Raw genomic sequence first — 7,060 nt, forward strand, 5'->3', positions numbered from 1 at the left:
CTGTATATCTCCTTTGAATCTGCTTCATGCATTCTGTTTCTTTCCTATATTGTTCATTCAAGGATTCTATCATTTCTCTATTCTCCTTTATTTTTTATCAGTGTGTTCTTTAGAAGCACTTAGTACTCCTTTCATTATAGTTATCATTTCTTTTTTTACTTCAGAAATTATTAGGGGCCAGGGAGATGGCTCCATGGAATAAGTGCTTCCCAGGCAAGCACAAGGGCCTGGGTTCAATCCCCAGTTCCGCCAAAAAAAAAAAAAAGAAAAAGAAAAAGAAATTGTTTTTGGAGTTGAGGAGATAGGTCAGTAGAATAAGTGCTTGCCTGGCAAATATAAGGCCCTGAGTTCAATCCCCAGTACCATAAAAAAAAAAAAAAAGAAAAGAAAAAAGAAAGGAGTGTTGTTGTTGTTTGGTTTTTTTTTTGGGGGGGGGGGCTGGCTCAGGATGCCTTCAGGGCAGGTCTGGTAAGGCTTGAGGATATGGGGATTGAACCACAGCATCCTGATTGCTTTGTTTAAGATGTCACTTAAACAATGGGCAGCCCCTCCTCCCCCAGATAGAAAGAAAGAAAGAAATTATTTCTGATCTGACTTCCTCTATAACTCTGTGCAGTTGTTTCTTTACTTCAGATGCTATTATTTCAGAGATTGCAGGTGTGTGATTTCCAGTTTCTTCTATGCTATTGTCTCCTTCATATGTTCTGGGTGGACTTCAGGCCTGAGAATGCATTCTACTTCTTCTCTTTGTCATTTTGTGTAGCACTGTCTTCCGACCTTTGGTGTAGAGCTTGGGTGCAGTTATTACCTTACTACCAGGTCTGGATCTACCAAATTCAAACTCATCCAGGTGACTGTGGCTTGGGTCTGGCTGCTGTGCTCCACTTCTTCCTGCTGCAGCCCTTGGAGGTGAACCCGCCGTGCCACTCTGGCAAGATGTTCTGCTCCAGGAATAGCTGGTTGGGTCTTGTCTCTAGCCTCTTTGCAGAGAGTTCTGCTGAAGGGTTCCGCACTGGGCCTGCCTGATGGAGGAAGTTCCACTCACCAGGCCAGTTCTACTCAGCCTGGGTGCTGGCTGAAGTGAGCCAATCCTGTATATTTTAATGGACCATTAGCACTACTATAATTTGTCATTCAATAGTTATGTTCAGAGCATAATGCGGGCCTGGGCGCTGGCTGGAGTGAGGATATGATGGGCCCTGGCCATCCCCCACACTTGCCAGGCCTGGGCCCTGGCTGGAACAAGGATCTGGAGGGCCCCGGGCTCTCCCACTCACACACGGGGCCTGGGTGCTGGCTGAAGTGAGCCAATCATGTATATTTTCATGGACCATTAGCACTACTATAATTTGTCATTCAATAGTTATGTTCATCACTAAAATTTAAACTTTAAGAAAATAATGGTCATGTCTTCCTTATTCATTGTGTATTGAACCCTCAGAGCATAATGCAGTGCCTAAAACAGTAGTTATTTACCCTAAAGAAAAGTTACCAAAGGGTATAAAGCAACAATAAAAAATTAAAACTCAGGGGGCCTGTGGGTTAGCTCAGTTGTTTAAGCGCCTGCTCATGCAAATGCAGTCAGGCACAGGGGACTGCAGTTTGATCCAGCTCCATATGAGTTACCAGACTCACCCTTAAGGCAGCCTGGGCCAGCCAATATAAATAAATAAATAAATAAATAAAAAATAAAACTCAGCAGTTCCTAGCACAACGTGCTCACCCAACTACAATACCTACATTATCTAAATCATTCTTTTTCTACCAGAAACCAAATTTTGACTCTTTTTAAGCCTCTACATGTGCATGCCCTTGGGTAAAGAGATTTTCTCCCTTACTGAGCTTCTGTTTCCCTCGGGTCTAATAGTGTTTGAAACATATTTTTAAGGTAAGAATTTCAATACAAATTTGTGCATCCAGATGACTTCAAGCGTTACTGTCCTCCACTGTTGGGTAGCAGTGGTATTGGCCATTGTCTCAGAACCCTCGCTGTTAGTTCCCAGGGCTACAACAAGATGCCTTAGACCCAGTGATTTATAAACAATGAAAAGTATTCATTGTTATTGGCTTCCTTTTGTGCGGAGATAGGGAATCAAACAACAGAAATCTCTTGCTCACAGCTGTGCAGGCTGTGTGCTCCAACAGAAGTTCTCTCTCTGAGCCATCAATGGCACTTTGTACCTGTGTCCTTCTATAAAAGAAGGGACAAGCAAGCATCCCCACGCTTCTCCCGTGAGAGCCACAGCCCCTTTCCGGATGTTTTTCCTCTTCAGACCGTGACATCTACTCACCTTCCAGATGCTGTCCCTCTTCATGCCATGACGATGGAGCTCAGATTTCATCATCTGTATTTTGGAAGGACACACATATTTCAACCTTAGAGGTCTCATAAGCAAGACAGTGGAGTATTGCAGAACCTGTCATTGCCAAGCCAGCAGGGAGGTAACAAAATGCCATTTTTCTGTTGCTTTCAGGCCTGTCCCATTCGTTCGCCTAGAAGCATTTTTAAAATAACTGTAATTTTTTGCCCCCAACTTCTGCCAGCAAATGTCAAAGCCAATCTTTCCCGACTTCCTTCTCTCCTCTCTTTTTTTCCTGATAGACATCAAGTCCTAATGCATTTGTGCTTTGCAAAGTAAAAGGCATCCTTTTCAGTGGTTGATGGAAATAAACAGCTGGACCCTTTCAGAGGATGCATTAGGAAGCGACAGAACACGCTGAAACACAGCTGCTGCAAGGACCGAAAGTGGCTGCTCAGCACAAAGGGCTGCAACTTCAGGCACAAGAGCCAGACTTGTCCCCTAGCTCAGAAAACCTGCCTGGGGGTGGGGGGTGTGTTAGGGACTGGGGAGATGGCTCAGTAGAATAAGCACTTCTCTGGCAAGCGCAGGGGCTTGAGTTCAATCACTGGTTCAAAAAAACAAAAAAACAACAAAAAGCAGGAGCAAGCTCGGTAGAAAAAAAGCATATTGCTGTTTCCTCCCATAGCTACAGCGTGGGCACCAGTAGGAAGGGGGTCCGGGAGGGGCCCTCGCAGGAGCTCAGTGGCTGCTATCACTGCCAAAGCCTTTTGCCTCAAGATGGTTCCATATACCCATCCCCAGCCGGTCCCTTACCCCAACACTCACTCTCCTACCTCAACGCCGCCAGCTGCTCCCTAGACCTGTCATCCTTCACAGCAGCCATAACTGCCAACCTTTGTAGATACTAAGACAAAAGATTTGAAATCCCGCGCTGCGGAGATAGCCTGCCTGGCAAGCGCAAGGTCCCAGTTCAATCCCCAGTATCTCATGCTGTGCAGGCCTGGAACCGCAGGTATTCCATGCCGCTGGCCCCAAAACCAGGCGTGGTGGTGCACGCCTGTAATCCCAGCCTTGGGGAGGCTGAGGCAGGAGGATCCTTATGAGTCTGAGCTGCATAGCGAAACTCTGTACCAGATAAATGAAAAATTAAAAAAAAAAAAAAAAAAGATTTGAAATCCCAAACTCTCTCTGACTCCAAGCTCCTGGAGGCAAGGAACAGACCCACCCCCTCAAGCTGCCCCATCTGTAATGAGGCTCCCTCAAGTCAGTGGTTCCCTGGTTTCCTTTGGAGGGATCGAGAATGACTTTCTGATCAAGAACGACTTTCATTAAAATATTAGTGCCTGGAAATCACCACCAGACTCATCTAACTGGATGAGGCACACGAGTCCATTTACAAGAGTCCTTGTGAGTCCTTTGCGTGCCCTTGATCCTCACCCAGGTGCGTAAGGGTAACACCGAAACCACAGGGATCCAAGCCCTTCCTGCACACACAGTGCCACTCAACCTTGCACACTGGAGGCACCCACAGTTCTCTTCCAAATCCCGTGGTCAGGCTGCTCCCCAGAGGAATTACATCAGAGTCTCTGGAGCGGGCCGCAGCATCTATACAGAGGTGCTGGGTGACTGAGTTTGAGAGTTGTGAGCTAGCACGTTTCCACAGTGTCTTCTGAGATGCTGCCTCCCAATCTCCCTGTATTGAAGGACTGGCTTTATTTAGGTCTTTCTTTCTTTCTGTTTTGTTGTTGTTGCCCTCTTGAGAACAGGTGTTCACTATGCAGTTCAAGCCAGTCTTGAACTCCTTTGTAACCCAGGGTGGCTTTGAACTATAGTCATCTTCCTGCCTCAGCCTCCCAAGTGCTGGGATTACAGTCATGTGCCACCACACCCGGCTCTTTGTTTTTAACTATAAATCTTTTGCTGACCAACCCCTTTGTAAAATACAATAAAATTAAATAACTAGAAAATTGAGACTAAAAAGTAAATATACAAAATAGAAACTGAAGTGTTTTGTTCTCATTTGTTTTGTTTTTTGAGACAGGGTCTCACTTTGTAGCCCAGGGTGGCCTTGAACTCATGGCTCCCAACTGTGTGCTAAGGGATCACAAGTGTGTGCTACCATGCCTGACCCAGCTATTTTCATTATTAGATTCAAGATACAACATTGTTCTTACATTTTTCTAAACAGTCAATTTCTATACTTATTTCATCGTGGAATGTTAGTTTGTGGACAAGTGTTAGTGTGTGTGTCATGCTTTGAGTAAGACCATTTTAAGACATGTTTTTACAGGAAATATAAGTAGATAAATGTGGTGCTGCTACAGCTGGGGGTCAAGCAGATTTGATAAATGCTGCAGAATGTCTCACAGCTTAGCATAAAGAACTCCAGGCTCTTAAGAGCTCTGAGATGTTCTGAAGTAACAAAACCCATTTAGCTTTATCTAATTCAGTGTTTTCCAATTTCATAACACCAGAATACCGCCCTCCATTCAAGCCCTACAGGCACTTACACAAAGTGTAATCTGTTTAACAATTTATTACAGTCTTATGACTCATGCTCACTAGACAGAAAGAGAGATGAATCTTTGCAGAATCATTCCCGGCCTTGTTCTGTGCCTAGCTGGGTCTCATCTCTCCGCGGCTTGAATCTCAGCAACTGGCGTTAGCAGCCAGGGAACGACCAAGCTAGGGTGGCCTCATTTGTCTCCCTTGGTACCCCAAGTCTGCTAGCTCTCCCCTGACTATTCAGGATGGCCAGCTCTGCCCCGCTTGCACAACCTAGTTCAGATCTCCCCCGCATCGTCATTTCTCTTTTGGGTAGAGGAAACACTTTTGCCCCTCATTGCACCCACCTTCTCTTAATAGGCTCTTCATGGCAAAGCCAGAATAATCCCTCTAAAATTCAAATCGGACCCTGTCACTCCCCAGCCTACAGCTCTTCTTGCTTGTCCAGCATCTTCAGGGGCTTTGCCCTGAGACACAATGTCTGCCTCTGCCCACTGCTGCAGCTTCAGCTTTCATCTCTTCCCACCTGTCCACACTGAATGAAATGCTCTACTAGAAGTTCGCCAAATACCTCAAAGCTTCTTCTAGCTGTGTCCACCTCTCTCCCTCCTTAGTCCACTGAACTATCTCAGCAGCCCCTCTGGGTATTTTAGCTTTCAGAGTCAGTGCTACAGTGCCCTCCCTGGGGAGCTCACCCTATCCACCCAGCATCCCTTTGCTGTGAGCCCTCAGAACCACTTATTTACATTTTTTAATGCTTTATTTATTTATTTATTTGGTGTAGGATCTTGCTACACAGCTCAGACATGTACTGATCTTCCTGTCTCAGTCTCCCCAGCACTGAGATTAGAGGCATGCACCACCATGCCTGGTTTTGGGGTCAGCAAAGCATGTGGAACTCACGATCTGGGTAGACCCAGGTCCTTGCACTTGCCAGGCAGGTGCTTAGACCACCCGGCTACCTCCCCATCCCCAGAACCACTTATCATAACACTGTGTTGTGATTGGCTGTTGACCCTACTAGAGCACTCCTTTGGTTGAGCTCTTTCAGGAGGTTTGTCTTCCTCACTGTTCGATTACCCTGCCAGCCACAGGTAAGGCATTCAATGAATGAGTAACTCCGTGGGCAAATGAATCACATGAAGCCCTATTCCTGAACCACAGGAGCCCTCCAGGACCTCTGTAGAGTGCATCTCAGCATCAGAAAGTCCCCGGACCCAGCCTATCACTTCCCTTCCAAACCTCCTCAAGGTCAGTCCTAGTCACCCACCGGCTCTCTCTTTCCCTAGAGTTCTTTTTTCTTTTAATTTCTTTCTTTCTTTCTTTCTTTCTTTCTTTCTTTCTTTCTTTCTTTCTTTCTTTCTTTCTTTCTTTCTTCTTTCTTTCTCTTTCTTTCCTTCCTTCCTTCTTTCTTTCTTTTCTTTTTTTTTTTTTTTTTGAGATTTGAAGCTTTTTAATATACTTCACATCAGTGGTGGGTTCATATTAGCTCCTTTATGGCCAAGCCTGGGGGCAATGACTGCTTCAGTTTCTCTGCCTTTTCTTTGTCTGTGATGACCAAGGTATAAAGATATCTGCTGTATCAAACTTTGAACTTTACATTGTCTTTGTTTTTTAGCTTGACAGATTTGGCATCCTTCCACCTCGCTGTGAACAGAAAATCCTTGATTTGCTCAATTTTTTGAGGCATGGAGATGAGGCACTCCAAAGGCACAGACCTGTACTGCCAGAGAGACCTCCCTAGAGTTTTGACTATACTCAGCTTCTGTAGCCTGACACCTGCATTGGACCATCTGCTCAGATTGTAGCTCAGGTTTTGCTTTTTGGAAGCTGCTTCTCAGATCATTCTCAGAATAATCATAGTATGCATCCCTAGAATCCCCTAGAAGTCTCCATTTTCTAACACAGACCAACACTTTGGATTCTTGCTTTTCCTGGAAGGAATCAGAACACTTACTGCTGAACAACTGCACCTGCTCCGAAAACTTCTCCAGGACCTTCTGCGAGTCGGAATTGGCAGGTCTGCTGGGCCTGTTACTTTCTACCTGCTCTCCTACACTTATTTGCCACTCTTTCTGGCCCTGCTGTGGGCAGCACACTGCTTCCCTGCACCATGACTTCTTGCTGGATTTACCACGCCAAGTCTCAATTGCTGTCTCAGCATGCCCCACGGGCAGGCCCAGCATGGCAGGCTTGGGAGATTGAGCCCCTGGCCCCTCTCTGCCTAAGCAGGCGCTTTAATCCGTTGAGCT

At 45.8% G+C, this 7,060-nt stretch overlaps 1 pseudogene; it reads right to left on the bottom strand.

Annotated features, from left to right (window-relative positions):
• Positions 1–6,288: 6,288 nt before the first annotated feature.
• LOC101576266 lies at positions 6,289–6,498 on the bottom strand (annotated as a pseudogene).
• Positions 6,499–7,060: the final 562 nt, after the last annotated feature.

The sequence above is a fragment of the Octodon degus genome, unplaced genomic scaffold (genome assembly GCF_000260255.1).
Source record: "Octodon degus isolate 3935 unplaced genomic scaffold, OctDeg1.0 scaffold00109, whole genome shotgun sequence".
Classification (NCBI taxonomy): domain Eukaryota; kingdom Metazoa; phylum Chordata; class Mammalia; order Rodentia; family Octodontidae; genus Octodon; species Octodon degus.